The following is an 18,962-nucleotide window of genomic DNA, read 5'->3' as shown; positions in this document are numbered from 1 at the left end:
TTATTAAAGGAATAGTATGCAAATACAGAGAAAGCTGAGAATGAGCAAAAGCGCGCCAAATACAAACTTAAAAGCTTTGCCTGTGAGCTAGTCCCGCCCCAATCACCCGTCAGTGCGCACCCCCTCCCAGGTGCTAGGAACCGTTACACGCGCCTGGGAAAGTAACCTTGAACAGGAGCGCAAACCCAAACACACATTCCAAGGCTCCAAAACAACGGAGGGCGGAGGAATGGAAAAAGCCTGAAGGGGCGAATGAACACGGGAAAGAACTTGACATGTGAAACGTTACAATGTTAACAGAACATTGAAATGGGAAACATGACAGTGGCTGGCTGAGACGGCTGAGGATCCCTGGCCTCTACTTCAGCCCCACTGCTGCTGGAGTGCCGCTGTGCAGGGTGGCCAATAGGGCAGAGATGGGGGGAGATGGGCAGGTGGGGGGTGTTGAAGCCCCCCCATGGTCATAAATGCAGGCGGGCTGCCCAGTGCCCGAATTGTGATCACTTGACCTCAGGGGTGCTGCAATGGCCGTAACTTTGGGGGCTGGGCATAAATACTATTTGTTCAGTGCTGCCGTAACTTTGAACGGTCATAACTCGAGAATTACCTGTATTTACTCTATACACTCCCAAACTATAGATTGTGGTTTTGCTTGTGTGGGGGTTTTAAAATAGCCTATTTTTATTCTCAAGTTTCTGTTTTCAGTTTCTGTGCTTTGATAATCAGGGCATGTTTAAATCAGACTTAAAAGCAGCCAGTCCCATTGAATGTTTGATTTTGAGTTACTGTAAATGAGATTCCTAGATAAATACAGACAGAATTCCAGTCTTCGGTGACAATCTGTTTTTCAGTCTTTCATTTCAGGAGATACCAATTACTCTGTCAAAGAACCTAGGTCCTCTCCAGATGGAAGCATAAAAGGGTCTCTTTTTCCAAGAAGGCCGTTTATTTATATATTTGTCACTGGGATGAGGCTTGATTAAAATTCAGGGGCTTACCCTGCATCCCACCTAGACAGCTAGTGGCTGAGAGTTACTGCACCACCACACAAGGACCCTGTAAGGTAGGCCAGGCTGAGAGAGAGAGCACCCTGTTCCAAGGTTTTTCAAGATCCCCATTAAAAGATACAGTTCCCTCATCTTAAAAGGCAGGGCTTTTAAGACAAGGCTGAGCCCTCCTTAATGCTCAGAAAGGGCAATAATGCAGAGTAGGGGAGGTGTATCATAAAATGAGCAGAACCGGGTTTTCTTTCCCTGTATTGTTTTATTCATTTATTTTATTTATCAAATTTATCTCTCTCTAGCTTTCATAAGGGACCTTCTGGGTGTTTTTTTTTCAAACTGCCTGCAGCCTGTTCTAGACTTGTACAAGTTTTTTTTCCTCTCTTAGTTTAGTGGAAGTTTCCAGCTTCCAAATGTTAGGAAACTAAACCTCAACGGTGCAGGAAGATGCTCCGGGGACCCCCCCAAAAGCAAACGCTTCGCCCATTCATTTTAAGAGAACCCTACAATGAATACTAAATGCAGATAATCATCGCAAAATAAGATGCGACGGATCATTCCGAAGTTTGCCAGAATTGCTCCCGTTCTCGGTGCTTCAGCCTTCAAGTCCTGAAGTTAAATATAAATTTTTAGGTTTTTTTTTACCGTATAAATCGAAGGAAGTATTTTCTAGGAAGCAGCGACCTCCCACACGTGCGCACACGTGAATGCATCCTTTAAGATCCAAGAAGCTCAATTGTTCTTCGAATCTCTTGCACGCTTGCACGTGCACGCTTAAGGGGGAAAAAAATCAGCGCATTAAAATGCATACGATCCACCGACGTAATGGCCTTCTCCTCTCCGTATTTATTTACAAGTTGATTTTGCAGAAAGTCGCTCCGCATGGACTGTTCATAAACAGGACTCCGGTTCGCGAGCCCACCCCTCGTTACAGTACGTTGCAAACAAGGAAAACCGCTTTCTCCGACTGCGCATGCGCCGGCTGAGCCGTTCTCCTCCGCCGTCTCCCTCCTTCGGCCTCGCTCCGCCCCGCCGGCTGGGGAAAGGGGGCGCGGCCTCCGTAGCCTCGCGCGAGCTGCGGCCGAGAAAGGGGTAGGAGGGGCGGGGCCAGGGGAAACGCTCGGCGAGCGGTGGGCGGGGCGAGTGGAGCGTTGTGTATATCGGTCGAATGTCTGTGCGTTCCGAGAGGCCCGGTCCGGCAGCACGTGGGGGGACAATTGAGCAGCCCGCGGCGGGTGGAGGGGCTGGGCGGGGAGGTAGCGCACGGGGCTGGGCGCCGGCACCGGGGGTGGGACGGCGAGGAGAAGCAGCAGCAGCAGCACTAGCACCAGCTGGGGAGCCGGCTCCACCGGACGCACCGTGAGTAGCGGATTTCACTGGAGGCTTAAGGTGCCAGTCCTCATGCGCCGGGTCTTCGAGGGAGGGGCTTTCCGGAGAGTAAACCGGCGTGGGCAGCGGTTGTGAGGGTGACTATGGTTGTTGGCGCTTCCGGCGGATCAAATAAACCACCGTCTGTTGTTCTCAAAGGGGGAACCCTTCTTCCCTCCCGCGCATATGGTTGCTAACTTCTCCGCTAGCCCACCTCCCGAGGCTGTACTTTCTCTTTACGCGTTCCGATGAGTGCTCTGCGGTAATTGGCAGGTAAGAACGCCGCGCCCCGTGCCCGATGACCGCCCCCTCCCCGGCTTGCCTCTGACCCCCCTTGCTGCTGCTCGACTTTTCCCGGGCTCTTCCCGGGACCACGAGCCCGGCCCTTCCTAACGGAGGGTCGCTTCTCCGACGGGCTCCCTTCTCCCCGGCGGCGGCGGGGTTGCTTGACCCTTCCCGGCGTAAGACTTCGGGGGTTCTCGGGCGCCTCGAGGGCTCGGGGTGGCAGCGGTGCCGTCCTTCCCTCCTGCCCCCCCCCGCAACTCTGTCATTTACGCGTCCTTCATTCCTCTGCTTTCCACGTGCCTTGTTGCACTTTTATGGCGTTTTCGGCGCCTCTCCCTACGAACGTGTCTCTTCCTGCCACTTTCTCCGGCGCTAATAGCTGCCCTCTGCAGTTGCACCCAGGTGGGGTGCCGGGTGCTGTACAAATTTCTCCCTGGGCAGGTGCCCTTTCTACCTCCTGGCCAGTAGAGAGTTGGAGGCTGTTAAGGCCTACCTGTAACTCTGGGAAACACAAACCAAAATCTGAATCTGTCAGGCTGTAAAGAAGTTGTGGTTTGTGAACTGGGGTTGAGGTTGTGTTTGAAATTTCCTGCTTTCTGGGACATTTGAAAAATACCTTCACCTTAACACAGTGACCCAATATTTCCTGGCTTAGAATTCAGATTTTGTTCTGTCGTCTTTCCCACCAGGTCAGTTACAGCTACAAGGACCTGGTTGCAAATTCTGAGAGTTGTAAGAAACCTGGTGTGGGGAGGCTGTGGCATATTAGGGAGGCTTAAGAACACGTGTTACAAATCAAGGAAAGAGTGTAATTTGCTGTTTAGCCTGTGTTGGGATGGCTTTTTCTCTTCCTTGCTCCTTCCATGTAGGGTATAAACTTAATGTTGGCTTATCCTGCAGGGTTGTTGTGTTACTCAGCATGTGGAAGAGAAGGGCCATGTAATGCAGAATTGCAGAGAGCTGTCAAGGGGTGCACAGAACCTGGGCGAATGGTGCAGACACCTTTTGCATTGGGGGACTCAGCCTGATGTGAGATGGATAGTAGGACTGAGGAATGAAATAATACTTTGAAAACTTTCTGGATGTAAAGTATCTTGACTTGGGAGCCCCCCCAAACAAAGTGGCATGGCTCTGTTGTGAAGCTGGTGTTGTGCTGGGGCACAAGGCATGTGCGGATTTCTCCAGAGTAAAGGCCACACCCTTGTTTGCTCTGTCACTTATCACGTGTGGGTCAGAATCGCACTTGAAAGGTACCAAGATGCTTGGAAGCTGCTGTTTGTGTCTGAAATGCGTGGCTTTGGAGAGTGTGGGCTTTGATTGATGACCCTGCAATCCCCAGTTGAGGTCCTTTTTTGGCAAATGGTGGTGGACACGTGCAATTAAAAATGCCTTTTGCCCTATCTTAAAGTCACAGGCACCATCTGCAGTGAAAAAGGTAAAAGTTCCTTGGAGCAAGGTCAAACACCACCTTGTCTGGTTTCTCTTTCAGAAAGATCTGGTGCCTGGCCTTGGCTAGAAGAGGCGGGTCCTTGGTCCTCTGGTGAGGCCTACTTCACTCTTGGTCCCCAAAGGATTGTGCTAGTAGGACTCCGTGGTGGGTAGAGGTCACCCCCCCACACCCGCAGGGTGCTCCCTTTCTTTTTCTCAAGAAAGGCTGTTTCCTCCTGCTTTGCTGGAAAGTGGGACTTCCCTTTGGTTTTGCCATGTGTCTGGTTCATCTTGCAAGGGCACCGTGACATGAAGGCGTTTCGGAGGTGGGGAAGGGAAGCCTCTGTTTGTCCGAGCCACTTATGCTGTTTTGGTAACCTCCCTCTCTGCCTGCCCCTGCTATAAATGAACTCTTTAGCAAAGAGCAGTTGCATTAGGTGGCTTTGATTAAGCTGAGTCTTAACCATGTGCCAGCGTGTGCAGAGAGCGAGGTTCCTTTAAGACACTTCTGGCTGTGTTTGAAGGACTGTGCTAGCTAACTGTTTCAGAATGCCTCCCCCAACCTCCAGGTGTGTTCAATGCGCACACTTTAATCTCCTGGCAGGCTCATCTAGATGGGGAATGCTTTGTTCCCCAGGCTCTATGAGGAAGGAAATTCTTGGTGTTGATTCTCTTACTGAGTTTGCATATTCTGCTAAGCCATGATTTGTTGAGGCATCTGGCCTGGTTGATGCATCATGTTAAGCTGCAAACCACAGTGCCTAGGTTCACGTAAGATATTAAACCAAAATAAGTAAACCCCATTGTGGTTTAGTGTCATGCGTGAACCGAGCTTCTGTGCTAACATTATCATGCACAAGAGTGCGACATGCTTATTCCTTCTCATCAGCTCTTTATTATGATGTCCGTGGTACACCCTTTACATCAACCCTGCTGAGTAGGCTTGGATGAGAGATAGTTACTGGCCCAAGGGAATCAGCTGCATTTCAGAATTGAGTTGGTCAGGGTCAAATCCACTCTCTAACCACTATTCCAAACAGCTGAGAGACAGGACCTCCGAAGGACAGATTGCTCTTACACAGTGAATATTCAAAGCTTTCCTGCTCTGTGGTTCCCCCTCCCCCTGCTGCACTTTTAATGTAGGTGACTGCTATTCCCATTTTACAGATTGTGGGAGAAGAATTGAGGTCAGAACATGTCAAGTTAATAGGCAAACTTTGATTGTTACAAGCAGAGTTTTTTTTTTACTTTTGTGAATTACTCCGTTTTACAGACTAAGGACAAAAAAATGGATGTATTTAAGACCTGTAACCAGGAAGTGCACAGGTGCTTCAGGATTTGGATACTTGTTTCTCAAATGCATCATCTGCTTTAGCTATTGGATTAGCTATCACCCAAGGTGACTTATTTTGCCAAGTAGGGATTTGAACCTGGGTCTCCAATCTGAGATATTCATTAATCCACTATATCACATAAATGTCCATTCTCTAGCAAACAAGTTTGGGTTTTTTGAATATTGATTTTATGATTAATGTTATGGTTTTTTGGCTTTAACCTTAATGCATGGCCTAGGGTCAGTTCAATGAGATAGGCAGGTGTATTAGATGATTAAATGAATAAATATCTTTGGAAGTAATTTTGGTTAGAAGTGGTTGCAAGCTTTGTGTCACACATTGTGGGTGTTGTTGTTTGTTACATTTATATCTTGCCTTTTGTTTTGGAGCAGAAGGCAGCAAAACCATTTCCCCAGCTGGAGCCGCAACACGTTCATGGGCTTTAACCTTCATCTTCACTCCGGTGCAAGGATTGCTCAGCTCTGTGATGTCAGAGCAGCTGACCAATCAGAGCTGGAGACACTGTAGTGCTGGGGCCTTTTTCTGTGGTGTGGTTGGTCCTAAGATAGGGCCAGGCAGCTAGCGAGGGGGGGAACCACAAGCCTCATATGATTTTGTAATAGGTCAATCAGTGGGGTCAGGAAGCTGGCAGAGAAATCCAAATATGGACCTCTCTAGCATACTCAGTGGCTTGTCCACTTGGTTAATTTGCAATTTATCCCTCTGAAATGGGGAGAAGGTGACTTTGATTCACCTTGGAGGAGTGGGTGAATTCTGTTGAATGTAAAGGCGTGTAGGTGGTTGTGGCCAATGAACCATGTGACTTTCTCCTTGGTCTAGACCGGTGTTTCTCAGCCTTGGCAACTTTAAGATGCATGGACTTCAACTCACAGAATTCCATCGCCACAATTGAAGTCCACACATCTTAACTTGCCAAGGTTGAGAAACACTGGTCTAGACTGTGCCACTTTGGCTCCCGTCTGCAAAATGGGCTACCAGAAGCCGAGATAACCATCTGCTCCCCAAGGCTGTTCTTCCTCCTCAGGAGCAGAGGCTATCAGCAAATAAAAATTACTGGAGTGCTTTGAAGGAGAAGGAGCAGGACTTGCGGGCTGTTCTCTCCTCCCTGCAGCTAAGATGGGTGGAAAGTTTGCAAAATATGATTTGGCACGTGTTGGAGCTGGGTTCTTGGCTGACACTTGCTGTCATTTGTCTTGAGACCTGATCAAGTTATATCCTACTCTGCTGACCAGCTGGATTCTGTGGCTTGTAGAAAGGAGGTAAATTTCCTGGACTCCTAATTTTCTGCCAAGGGTTAGTTGTTACTAACATATCCACGCGGCTGCATTCCAGCCGGTTCTGAGTGGTGTTTGATGTAAATGGAATTAAATACCAAGCAACAACATTGCAATGATAGCAGCATCCACTGGAGCAGGCCCATACTTGGCATCCCCCAGATGCTCTATCCCCGATAGAGGGTTTGGCATCCCTGTGGGGACTCACTAGGAAAATGGTGGTCTGTTGGTACAGGGGCAGGTGGTCCTGAAGGAGTAAGGCCACTGTTGAGAAGGCCTGAGTACATCCATCATTGCAAATGGAGCTCCGCTGGGGACAAGATGTTCAGATGTCCCTCTCTCTTGATCTTCTGGGTAGGCAAGTTCCTTTCTTTATTCAGATCTGGATCCCACTCATAATCAGAGGACAGGGTTGAGACATTACAGGAAGCCATGATGTGATTTACTTGGTTTTTGCTAGGGAAAGGCTGGGGAAGGCTGGGATTGGGGTTGAGATTAGGGCAGGAATCAAAGGTCTGTTCTATGCACATTGTCCTTCCCTGCAAAATCCCAGATGGGTGATTACATTGCTTGCTTGTCTGATTAATGCTTCCCCAGCTGAACTATTGTATGGAAGCTAGATTTATACAACATGCTTCCCCCAGTATACTAGACTGCGGTTTGCAGAATATGCTTACCCACTGTTAACAATACTGTGGTTTACACAACCAGATTTTTTGGGTTCCCACCACATGTAGAATCATAAAGTAGCCACATAGACTGGGTTTGCACAGCACGGGCATTTTATGGTTAAACCATAATATTGATTGTTCCATTTGGGATTGGTATATTGTGTGAACTTGGCCAGGTCTAATTTATACAGTAAACTGTAGTTAAGCAAATCATGCCATGGTGTGGTATGAAAATACAAATTTGGTTGGCATTAGTTTTTAATCTATTATGATCCCAACAGATAGAGTTAAGCCCCTTCCTGCCTTATATGCTTTCTTGCATTAGATGTTCCAGATGCTTTAATCAGTTTATCTGTTATTTACTACCCATGATTTTTTGGCAATATAACTGCCTTGTTGCTTGCCCTGGAAGGGAAAGAGAAATAAAATCTGAATGATGTGGATCAAAATCGTATTTCTTTGGGGTCTTAAAGCTGAATGCCAGTTTTCCGGCAAGTTAGTGAAGAAAGAGGGGAGATGTGTTTTTTTCCTAAAGCAAACTCTGTTCCAGAATATTTTCCACTACATTTTTTCCACTGGATGCTCTCATTTTTAGAAATACACAACTTTGCAAGATGTCATTTAATAGGACGTGTGTAGTGCTAAGCAAAATAGGTAAGTAGAACTGCTCAAAACCAGAAATGTGATGATACAAACTTTTTTCAAGCAAGTCTTTCTAGGAATGACACAGGAAAAGTCCACAGATTTTTGGGCATGCTTAATATGCAAACAGTACCTCTAGGTTTACATTTGAATTTAAGAAAAAAAAATCTAGTTGACATGTCCTAAAATACTTACAGCTATTCCAGAAATAGTTTCCAAGCTTTGAATTGTTTTAGTATAATAGTAAGCAAACCTCGTCAGTGCAATTCCATATATGTTTAATCCTAGTATGGGGCACAACTCTTTAAATCTGATATGCCCTCGTGTACTGGGTTGCAATATTATTTATATGAAGTTTTTTTTTCTGATCAGAAATTTCAATTCAGCTATTCTTGAGTACTGATAACACTTATGATGTGTTTATCTTGTTTGGTTTTGTTTGGTTTTAATTTGCAAAGTAGCTCAGGCAGCTTGGATCTTGGTTGATTTTTAGAACAGCAGAAAACTCTCCAAAGTTTTGAAGAGAATCCTCTTCCAGCAAACATTTGGCCATTAATGGGTGGTACTGGGCTGCTGCTTTTATTTGATTTGGTTTATCAAGTTAGTTATATATAAAATGTTCATCGTAAATGGCCTTGAATTTTGAAACTGGACAGTATATGGACAATTATATGTATAAACTGCTGAGGTTAACGTTTTCCTATGCTTGGCTTGGTAGAAGCTTAGTAGATATTGATCTTTTCCCCCAGTGCCTTCCAGGAGGGAGGGGGTTCAACTACAGTTCCCATTATCCCCAGCTAGCTGAGTTAATGTTAGGTATATATGTGACAAAACATGGCAGAGGTTTATGATTTCCAGCCTGGTAAAGTTGCGTGTCTTTATTATGATGTAAGGGGTTGGGTTATAGCGAGGAGGAATGATGTCAGCAAATCACTGTTGTTCACAAAAGTTGATGGTGTTTTTAGGTGTTCAAAGGCTCAGCTGTTTGTGGCACTGAGCAAACTTGTCTTACTTAATTCTTTACAGGGCTTAGAGGCTGCTCCTGTCAACCAACTTTGAGTGGTGCACAACTCCCTACATCTATCATTTGCGTTAAAACAAATACATGACATAAACTAATCAACATGCAAAACACATAGTATAAATAATTATGTGCCCTGGGAATCAAATATTGGAAAAAAACCAACTTTAAAAGTAGCTCATCCAGATGTCCTTCTCATCTTTAACCAACCTGTTCAATTCAGAGACAGTTTCAGGCTACTACAAGGATGGAGTTTCTTTTCTCTATCCCAACACGACTAACATTTGAGGAGGGTGCGTTTCTTCATCTGAATTTAGAAATGCTCCCAACTTTGCAAGCTCCCACTTGATGTCTTGAGAGTCAGTTTGGTCTAGTGGTTAAGGCAATGGGCTAGAAACGTGAGTTCTAGTCTCGCCTTAGGCACAAAGCCAGCTGGGTGACCTTGGGCCAGTCACACACTCAGCCCTCGGAAGGAGGCAATGGCAAACCAATTCTGAAATCTTGCCAAGAAAACTTTGGGGACTAGTCCAGGCAGCCGCTGAGGATCAGACACAATTGAACAGCAAAAAACAAAAACAAACTTGAAGTCTTGGGAATACACGAAAGCTATAAAAGCTTCCACTATGCATGCAAGAATATGAACAATTTTTCTTAACTTCTATTTGGACATTTTTTTTTCTTTGGAGAGTTTAAAATCATTCAGACATCAAATTCAAAACACTAGATAGAAAGTCAAGCATGCAAACAATCAGAATTCCTAAGCAACAAAAAGTCAAATCAGCAGGAGTAAAACTGATTGATGAAAAGGTTCACATGGAGGTGGCTTATGGATATTTTCCAGCAGCAGCATGTTCTGTGGTGTGGAAAAGCACCTTCCCGAAGTTCTCACGTCCAGGAGGCAGAAATGCATTTTGCTGCAGGAATTGTGTTGCATTAGCACTTCCTAGAGAGAGCAAAAGGGTGGTGCTGGCAGGCAGAGTACCTCTGATTAGAAATATTCCTAGGAAGCAGTGTTGCACCTCAAAAGGGGTTTTCCCAGGCCAGCCTGTTGGGCTGTCTAACCAATATTATTGCAGCCCATGTTCGTCCAACAAATCTGCCATGCTTTAAATAAACTATGGTTTACTGAGTCAATCCAGTTGCCTACGTTCTTGCAATACGTCGACTCACAAAGTAACCAGCTCACTGGGTTTGCATAGTACGCTGAGCTACGGTATGGTTGGTTACTTCGTGGCTCAGGGTGTTGTGCGACTATAGGGGCGTATTAAGCCATGGTTGGCCAAAGTATAGGGCTGTGCAATGCTAGGATTAGATTCCAAACCAGTGATTTGTTGCGCAGGGGTGTGTGAATGAAGCTGCGCCCTGCAACTCTTTAACGCGGCTGTATCTCTTCCTAGGATGATACATGGCAATGGCAGAGGGCAGTCCAAAGTGCTATAAAATACTATGAAAACCTCCTCCACACCTGGCACAGCTTTCCCAGGATTCGAGTGAGTTTTTTTCCAAGTCCTGTTGGAAGATCCAAGTTATCCTCCTGATCTTCTGCCTCCGAAGGACGGGCTCTTTCATTCGCTGAGTGTAAACGCTACTCTTCTGGTTGCCTGGCTATTCAGAAAGGAATCTCTGAGTGGCATTTTTACTTCTGGTCAGAATTCCATTTGGAATTCCCTATTTACTTTCTTTTGATTTGCGGTTACTGTGAGCACAGTTTACGGAAAAGCCACACTGAGATTTTATTAAGTTGTTAGCCATTGCTTAGTTACCTGTTGGAGTTCTTGTTTGCTGTGGGCAGCGGTGGGTGGTCATTCTTTACAAGCCCCCCGTAAGTTTCTTAGCTGAATCTTTGCTTTCGGGGGGGCCCAGACGGGGCATCATTGGGGTAAGATTTTGGAGGGCGGCCAGAAGTTAATAGACAGCTGTAGCCGTGGCCCTATTTATTTCAATTTGTATGGCGTCCTGTCTCAACATTATGACTCTGGGCAGCGAATAACAGTTAAAAAAAATAACAACACCTCAACATATATGTAAATAGCAGCAAAGTTAAAAAAAAAAAAAAAAGTCTGAGCCCTCAATGCAACCATCCCATGGGCTCTGTCACATATGCTGACCCCCATGCCCAGTGGCACAACCAGGTCTTTAAGGCCTTAAAAAAGGCCAACAGGGCTGGGGCCAATGTAACCTCGGGGGGGATGATGTTCCAAAAGGTGGTGCCACAGAGGAATGGCTCTTTTCCTGGGTCCCCCCCTAAAACAGGTAATCCTCATTTAGCAACCACAACTGGGACCAGCTATTTGGTCATTAAGCAAAGTGGTTGATAAATGAAACTGCGACTGTCCATACGATCTTACTTCAGCTTTCCTTTGCTTTATGGACCCGCAGAGGTCATAAATGCAAGGATTGGTTGCATAGTTACTTTTTCATCACCGTAATAACTGTGAACGGTCGCTGTGCGAGGCAGGCTTTAAACAAGGACAGTCTGTTGACAGGACCCAAAGCATGCCTGTCTTGCTGGATTTGATGGGATGAGTAGACATAATCGGGGCAATGAGGTTCCTTAGATAACCCGGCCTCATGCAGAGGTAGCAGCAGTTAAGCAAGTTGGGGCTCATTCGTACTTGGACAGGAGACCACTATGAAATCCTAGGTCTAGACTAGAGTGAAAAACTGGAGGAAAAAATCTCCAGATTTAGTTGGGGCTGACAGCCCAAATGACCAGAAGTTGAGTTTTCTACCTGGAGGAGAATTCACTGTTTAGGCGTATGAGCATTTGGGGCATTATGATCTTCCTCACCTCTTGTATTTGCACATGGAATGGTTTTATTCTACAGAGGAAGGGAATAAAGGCAGAATTCTCTGTAATATGTCATGTGCCCTTTCAGAGGAAGAGGCTGAAATTTAGATAGATTTAAAAGGAGATGGAACATCTTCCTGGAGGCAAGCTTCAATTAGCCACGTCAACTCAGCGGAGCTTCCATGTTTAGATGCAGCCTATCTCTGAACACCAAATACAGAAAGATTGCTTCCTTCCTGCCCTTTCTGTTTTCAGATGAGATACAGAAAAATTGTATTAATTTTATTGAGCTTTTGAACTGATACAATTTGTGATGCAAACAAGAAAAATTAAGGACAAGCCCAATACATTTCATTGCACCTAAAACATTATTAAATAGGTATGTAACAAAAATTAAACTGAGCAATGCACACTAAAAAAGAAGGGAAAAAAGGAAACAAAGGGACACCCCCCAAAAGGTGAAAAAATTCCACCACTATTTTGTGCTTTCAGAGTAGCAATATTAAATTGCATTTATATGAAGTGTTACAGTTCAGTTTTTAAACTAGGGATGAAGCTCAGACCACATGAAATTGTATTCAGTCCATCAATGCAAAGTGCAATTCCTCTATACCTGGGTTGCTCAACCAGGGTCCCGTGGCACCCTCGGGTTCTGCGAGAGGTCCCTAGGGGTTCCCTGGGAGATCACGATTTATTTTAAAAATCATTTCAAATTCAGGCCAATTCACATTAAAGAGGTAACTTTCATTATTTTTAGTTTAAGAACACTGTTAATGTATATATACAGGCCTATGCATGAAACAAATATAATAATTTTGTGACTTCCGGCCTGAATGGGGAGGGGTTCTCTGAGGCCTGAGGAATATTTCAAGGGTTCCTCCGACTCAGTTTGAACAGACAGGTGGAGCTGATGTTGTTCACTTAAAAGGGTGCATTGTAGTAACTCAATTACGTGTTTATGCATTTAATAGATTGGTTTCTCCCTGGATGAGTAATATATCTCTCCCAAAGAGGCACTTGGCAGAGAGAACAACTCTGTTTGCGTCACTTGCCAAGCCAGAATCCATAGATTATTAACAGCAGTACCTGTAGTTGGGTTCAGACAACAGTGAATGTCTGGCTTAGCCTGTTGTCCGAACCTAGCTTGTATTTCCCATAGTCCAGTGTTTCCCAACCTTGGCATCTTTAAGGTGGGTGGACTTCAACTCCCAGAGTTGCCCAGCTAGGGGTATGGACTTCAACCCCCAGAATTCCCTAGCTAGCTGGGGAATTGTGGGAGTTGAAGTCCACCCACCTTAAAATTGTCAAGGCTGGGAAACTGCCATATGGGGAAGGCTCCCACATGGGACTTTCATTCTGCTGCTTTGTGGTGATGGGCTGTCCTTGCTGAGGATTAGGGGTGTGGCAGCTCAGCACATGCAAACGTCTTGTGGGAAGGGGATGGGAGTGGAAATGTTTTCCTTTGTGTTTAAATTTTTTTTAATCCATTCACTTGTTTCTGGTTCTCAGAGACTACCAGGACAAGTCCCTGCAGTTTTCTTGGCAAGGTTTTTCAGAAGTGGTTTGCCATTGCCCCCTTCCTGGGGCTGAGAGAGAGTGATTGGCCCAAGGTCATCCAGCTGGCTTCCTGCCTAAGGTGGAACTAGAACTCACGGTCTCCCTGTTTCTAGCCTGGTGCCTTAACCACTACACCCAACTGGCTCTGTGTTTAAATGAACTTGCTTTATTTTTTTTTTGCATTTCCCTCTCTGTGCCGCTGCATATCTGAAGCACAACTTGGTGGTATCCAAAAGGCATGCTGATTTATTAAAGCATCTGCTTTCATACTGGCTGCCTCCTCTCCTCTGCCATGTTTGTTCATAGCCTGGGGTTTTATTTATATAATTCAGGGCAAAGTGCATTTGAGGCACAATTGAGTCCTTGGGTAAGCTTTTTTTTTTTTAATTTAACCACAGCCTGAGATTCACCTAGCTGGTTGTCAGATGTGGGTTCTTTATTCCAGACAATACCCAAAGGTTGCATTTATAAAACTTGCTTGGCTTAGAGCCTGAATAAATCTATTTGGGGATTTGTAGAGTACTATTTCTATTAATGAACTATGGGGCTGGGTGCCAAAAAAACCCTAGCCATGGTTGAAGGAATCTCACTTTTGCTCATTGTGTAAATGCTGAAGTTGAAGATGGCTGGAGGGAGGGAAAAGAGCTGCATCATTATCCTATATTGTCCTTTGGGGGGAGGGGCAAAATATGGCAATTTGGGAACCACAGTTTTGGAGAACTCCAGGATGTTCCATTTTTTCTGGACTGTCCCAAACCTTCCAGTGTTTTGGCTTGGTGGCTTCTGAAAGTATCTCCCCTGAACCAGGAGTGGTTTGAGGTCGTCTTGGGATGGGTCACCTATGAAGCATACCTGATTATTCTGGAATGTTGTGTTCAAAGCATTTTGAGCCATTTCTGGTTTGGTGGACTTATTTCTTGAAATCAGCACCTACCCCTAGAATGTCATAGGAGGTCCAGCATGGCTTAGAACAAAACCAAGTTCTAGAGTTTCCAGAATAGTTTGTTCCCAGATCAACAAATTTTGTATATCCCTAGTACACTGTGTGCACAATTATTAGGCAAGTGAGTATTTTGACCATATCAACATTTTTATGCATATTTTCCACCTCCAAGCTGTATAAACCTGAATGCTTATTGGATATAAGCATATCAGGTGATGTGTATTTGTGTAATGAGGGAGGGTGTGGCCTAAGGAGATCAACACCCTATATCAAGGTGTGCATAATTATTAGCTTCTTTTCCTCAGGCAAAATGGGCCAAAAAAGAGATTTAACTGACACTGAAAAGTCAAAAATTGTAAAAAGTCAGAGGGATGCAGCACTCTTGAAATTGCTAAGATATTGGGGCGTGACCACAGAACCATCAAACGTTCTGTTGCAAATAGTCAACAGGGTTGCAAGAAACGTGTTGAGAAAAAAAGACGCAAATTAACTGCCAAAGATTTGAGAAGACTCAAACGTGAAGCTACCAGGAACCCATTATCCTCCAGTGCTGTCATATTTCAGAACTGCAACCTACTTGGAGTGCCCAGAAGTACAAGGTGTTCAGTGCTCAGAGACATGGCCAAGGTAAGGAAGGCTGAAATTCGATCACCACTGAACAAGACAAATAAGTTGAAACGGCAAGACTGGGCCAAGAAATACCTGAAGACAGATTTTTTCAAAGGTTTTATGGACTGATGAGATGAGAATGACTCTTGACAGACCAGATGGATCGGCCTGTGGCTGGATCAGTAACGGGCACAGAGCTCCACTTCGACTCAGACGCCAGCAAGGTGGAGGTGGGGTACTGGTATGGGCTGGTATTATTAAAGATGAGCTAGTTGGACCTTTTCAGGTTGAAGATGGACTCAAAATCAACCCCCAAACCTACTGCCAGTTTTTAGAAGACACTTTCTTCAGGCAGTGGTACAGGAAAAAGTCTGCATCTCTCAAGAAGACCATGATGTTTCTGCAGGACAATGCTCCATCGCATCCATCGAAGTACTCCACTGCGTGGCTAGCCAGTAAAGGCCTCAAAGATGAAAGAATAATGACATGGCCTCCTTCCTCACCTGACCGAAACCTATTGAGAACTTGTGGGCCCTTCTCAAACGGGAGATTTATGGTGAAGGAAAACAGTACACCTCTCTGAACAATGTCTGGGAGGCTGCGGCTGCTGCTGCACAAAAAGTTGACCAAGAAACTGACAGACTCCGTGAATGGAAGGCTTATGACTGTTATTGCAAAGAAGGGTGGCTATATTGGTCACTGATTTTTTGTTTGAAATGTCAGAAATGTTTATTTGTACATTTTGAGTTGTTCGTTTATTATTCTCACTTTAACAGATGAAAATAAACGAGTGAGATGGGGGAATTTTCGTTTTCCATTTAGTTGCATAATAATTCGGCACACTAATAGTTGCCCAATAATTGTGCACACACAGATATGCTCCTAAGAAAGCCAAAACCTCACTTTTACTTTCTTAATTATTCAGGTTTGAGGTTTATTAACATTTTGGATTGACCGAGAGCACTGTAGTTGTTCAATAATGAAATCCATCCTCAAAATACAACTTGCCTAATAATTGTGCATGCAGTGTATGTTTATTAAGGTTGATATCTTGCCTTTCCTCCAGAAACTGAAGGCAGCGTGCACAGCGTTATTGCTTTCTATTTTTCCCTACAACTTCCCTGTTAAGTTGGCTATCCAGTGAGTTTCCATGCTTGAGGGTAGAGTTGGACCTGGGCTTCTCCAGGGATGGTCCAGGACCTTAAAACCATGACTCCCTGCTGGATCCAGTTCTCCTGTGTCTTCAAGACCAGATATTTGTCGTCATTTCTGGTTTACACACTGCATTCAAAATTTCATTGGCATCTCATTTCTGTCTCTTGCTTATAAGGCTGGGCACATTGCCTCCTTAAAGTGAGATAAAAAGTCTGGGTTGGACCCTTGGAAGCATAGCTGAGAGGTAGAACACCTGTTCTACATACAGAAGGTTGCAACTTCAATCCCTGCCTTTACTGGTTAAAGAAATCAAGCTATAGCTGAATTGAGTGAGTGCTAAGCAATCTTTCCTCAACCTGGTGCCCTTCCAGTGTGTTCCCTGCACAATTTTTAGAATTCTGAGACATTGTGGGCAACAGCTGGGGATTCTGGGATTTGTAACTCTAACGTGTCTGAAGGGAACTATGTTAGAGAGCATTTCAGTAGAAAATATTCAGCGCAATGGATGAATAGCCTGATTTTGTGGAAGCTTTTTAGGACTTCACAGATTGCTCTAAGCCAGCGTTTCTCAACCTTGGCCACTTTAAGACGTGTGGACTTCAACTCCCAGAATTCCCTAGCCAGCATGGCTGGCTGGGGAATTCTGGGAGTTGAAGTCGACATTTCTTAATGTTGCTAAGGTTGAGAAACCCTGCTCTAAGCCATCATTTATGGAGCAAGCTCCATTTGGCTGGGTTTGTGAAACTAAATCATCTTTTATTCACACAACAACTTCACTGAAAGGTGTAGAGAGAGAGAACGCAGCAAATGAGTCCGGATTTCCTTTCTCTTTCTACAAAACTCAAGCCTTTGTTTGGTGTTGCCTGCGAGCTCTTTCATGTGCCGAGCTTTGTGGAGTCTGGAAACAGCCTTGTTTTGAGATTGGACTGTATCCACTTCCAGGTTATCTACATGATTTTTACAAGGCTGTATAAACTTAGTTAAGGGAGGGACTGTACAGAATTTTACTTTGTGGAAACTGTTTGGTTTTTCCCCTCCCGTTCAGCCAGCTTATTGAACTCAACCTACTTGGGTCCCTTAGCTGCATTAAACTTCAACTCCCAGAATCCTTAGCCAACTCTACTATGGACTTCTGGGAGTTGAAGTCTTAACATGTTCGGGGGTGGGGCAGATTAGGAAATGCTGTTTCTGGCCAGTTAAATTCACTAATCTTTCCTACAGGATCAAGGATGGGCAGTTTAATCCCAAATTACAAATTGAGCTGCGTTATAGGAAGGTGGGAGTCTGTAACTCCACATCTTGAGCTGAACTTTAATTACAGCTGGATTTCTTTCTAGACTGTGAAATAAAAATACCCAGTTTCTTTATTCTGTCTAGGCTATCAAGTTGGCTTCTCTCTTCCAAAATCACCGGCCTTCTGTGTGGGCTTATAAGGCAGCTCCTGTGCCTTTTATCTATTTTTAGCCTGGAAAAAGATTCCTTGGCCCCTGTGACTTAGGTTTTAAAGCGGCCAGGTCCTGCCCAGCGCGCTTCCTCGCTGGGGGGCCGCATAGCCTAATTCCATCTTTCTAATTCTGCTGTATTGTGCAGTTATATTGCTATGTTGGGGAGAGAGGCCATGCATTTGTACTGGGACATCCCATTTAGCTATTTCTTGGTGCCTTGCAAACTTGGTGGCCCAGCTTTCAGTGCCTGGAGTGAGTGTGCTGAGCTTGGGGTTGGCTAGGAATTTGGGGAGTTTGATGTCATGAAAATGAAGGATGCAAGGAAAACAACAGCCCAGCAACTAAGCCTTACTCAAGGGAGAAAATAAATTGGTTTGTTTATACTGCACCATGCTTGGCATTTGATAGAGTACAAATGTAACTTCACTTCCCACTCCACATCCATATTTTGGCAAGATTCAGCATGGATTAAATCATGGATTAAGTTCCTAGAGAGTTTTTCTTTTTCCTAGTGACATGCAATTACCTATTTTTCTAATTCCTGCAGGGAAAAAGGTAAAAAGGTAAAGGTTTCCTTTGACGTAAAGTCCAGTCGAGTCCGACTCTAGGGGGCGGTGCTCATCTCCGTTTCTAAGCCTTGGAGCCGGCGTTGTCCATAGGACACTTCCGGGTCATGTGGCCAGCATGACGACACGGAACGCCGTTACCTTCCCGCCGAAGCGGTACCTATTGATCTTCTCACATTTGCGTGTTTTCGAACTGCTAGGTGAGCAGGAGCTGGGACTAGCAACGGGAGCTCACCCGCCGCGCGGTTTCGAACCGCCGACCTTCCGATCGACAGCTCAGCGGTTTAACCCGCAGCGCCACCGCAGGGAAAAAAGGGGGTGTTAAAACTGGGAGCAGGGTGGATTCTAAATCTCATTCAGAGTCCTTCTGAAATAAGAGACAACTAGCAAAGGTGGTTCTTAAGGGAATCTCCCAAGCTTCTGGGTATGGTTTAGCTGCTGAGAGCTTTCAAGGAAGAGTTAAATGAATTAAGAGATAAATGAATTAGGAGGTTGCTTTCCCCCAGAAGAGAAGGGCAGCCAGCAAATGCCTGTTGCTTCACATGGCTGAGATTGCCAAGCGGAGAATCATGTGATTGCTTGATTACCTGAAATCGCATCAGGATTCCAAGAATTGCTGCCAACGTGCACAGCGATGACTTGCTTGGGAATATATATGTGTGTGTGTGTGTAAGCTAGTTACTGCAAACAAGATCCTGCTTTTTGCTCAGACTTAAGGCAGATCGGCCTCCTGGCTTCTCCTTAGCAGAACGTGCACCGTTTAAGATTTCTCACCTTATAAGGATGGAGGGCTTCTTTATTCTGCTTGGTGAAGCTGTCCTTAGGAATTTCAGATGGGGATGGAAAGCTCC

At 45.0% G+C, this 18,962-nt stretch overlaps 1 protein-coding gene across 3 annotated transcripts in view; it reads left to right on the top strand.

Moving 5' to 3' along the window:
• The first annotated feature begins 2,145 nt into the window (after nucleotides 1–2,145).
• AKAP1 (A-kinase anchoring protein 1) overlaps nucleotides 2,146–18,962 on the top strand; it is a 53,024-nt gene continuing 36,207 nt past the window's right edge. For 2 of the 3 annotated variants that reach the window (XM_063297063.1, XM_063297045.1), the window contains exon 1: nucleotides 2,146–2,360. The gene's annotated coding sequence lies outside the window, so the exon portion shown is untranslated. Of the gene's footprint in view, nucleotides 2,361–2,387; nucleotides 2,643–18,962 lie in introns of those variants that run through there. The other variant, XM_063297055.1, reaches the window with a different exon arrangement.

The sequence above is a fragment of the Candoia aspera genome, chromosome 1 (assembly GCF_035149785.1).
Source record: "Candoia aspera isolate rCanAsp1 chromosome 1, rCanAsp1.hap2, whole genome shotgun sequence".
In the NCBI taxonomy this organism is placed as follows: domain Eukaryota; kingdom Metazoa; phylum Chordata; class Lepidosauria; order Squamata; family Boidae; genus Candoia; species Candoia aspera.
Note: the sequence above shows the minus strand (reverse complement) of the source record. Positions and strands in the feature narration are given on the sequence as shown.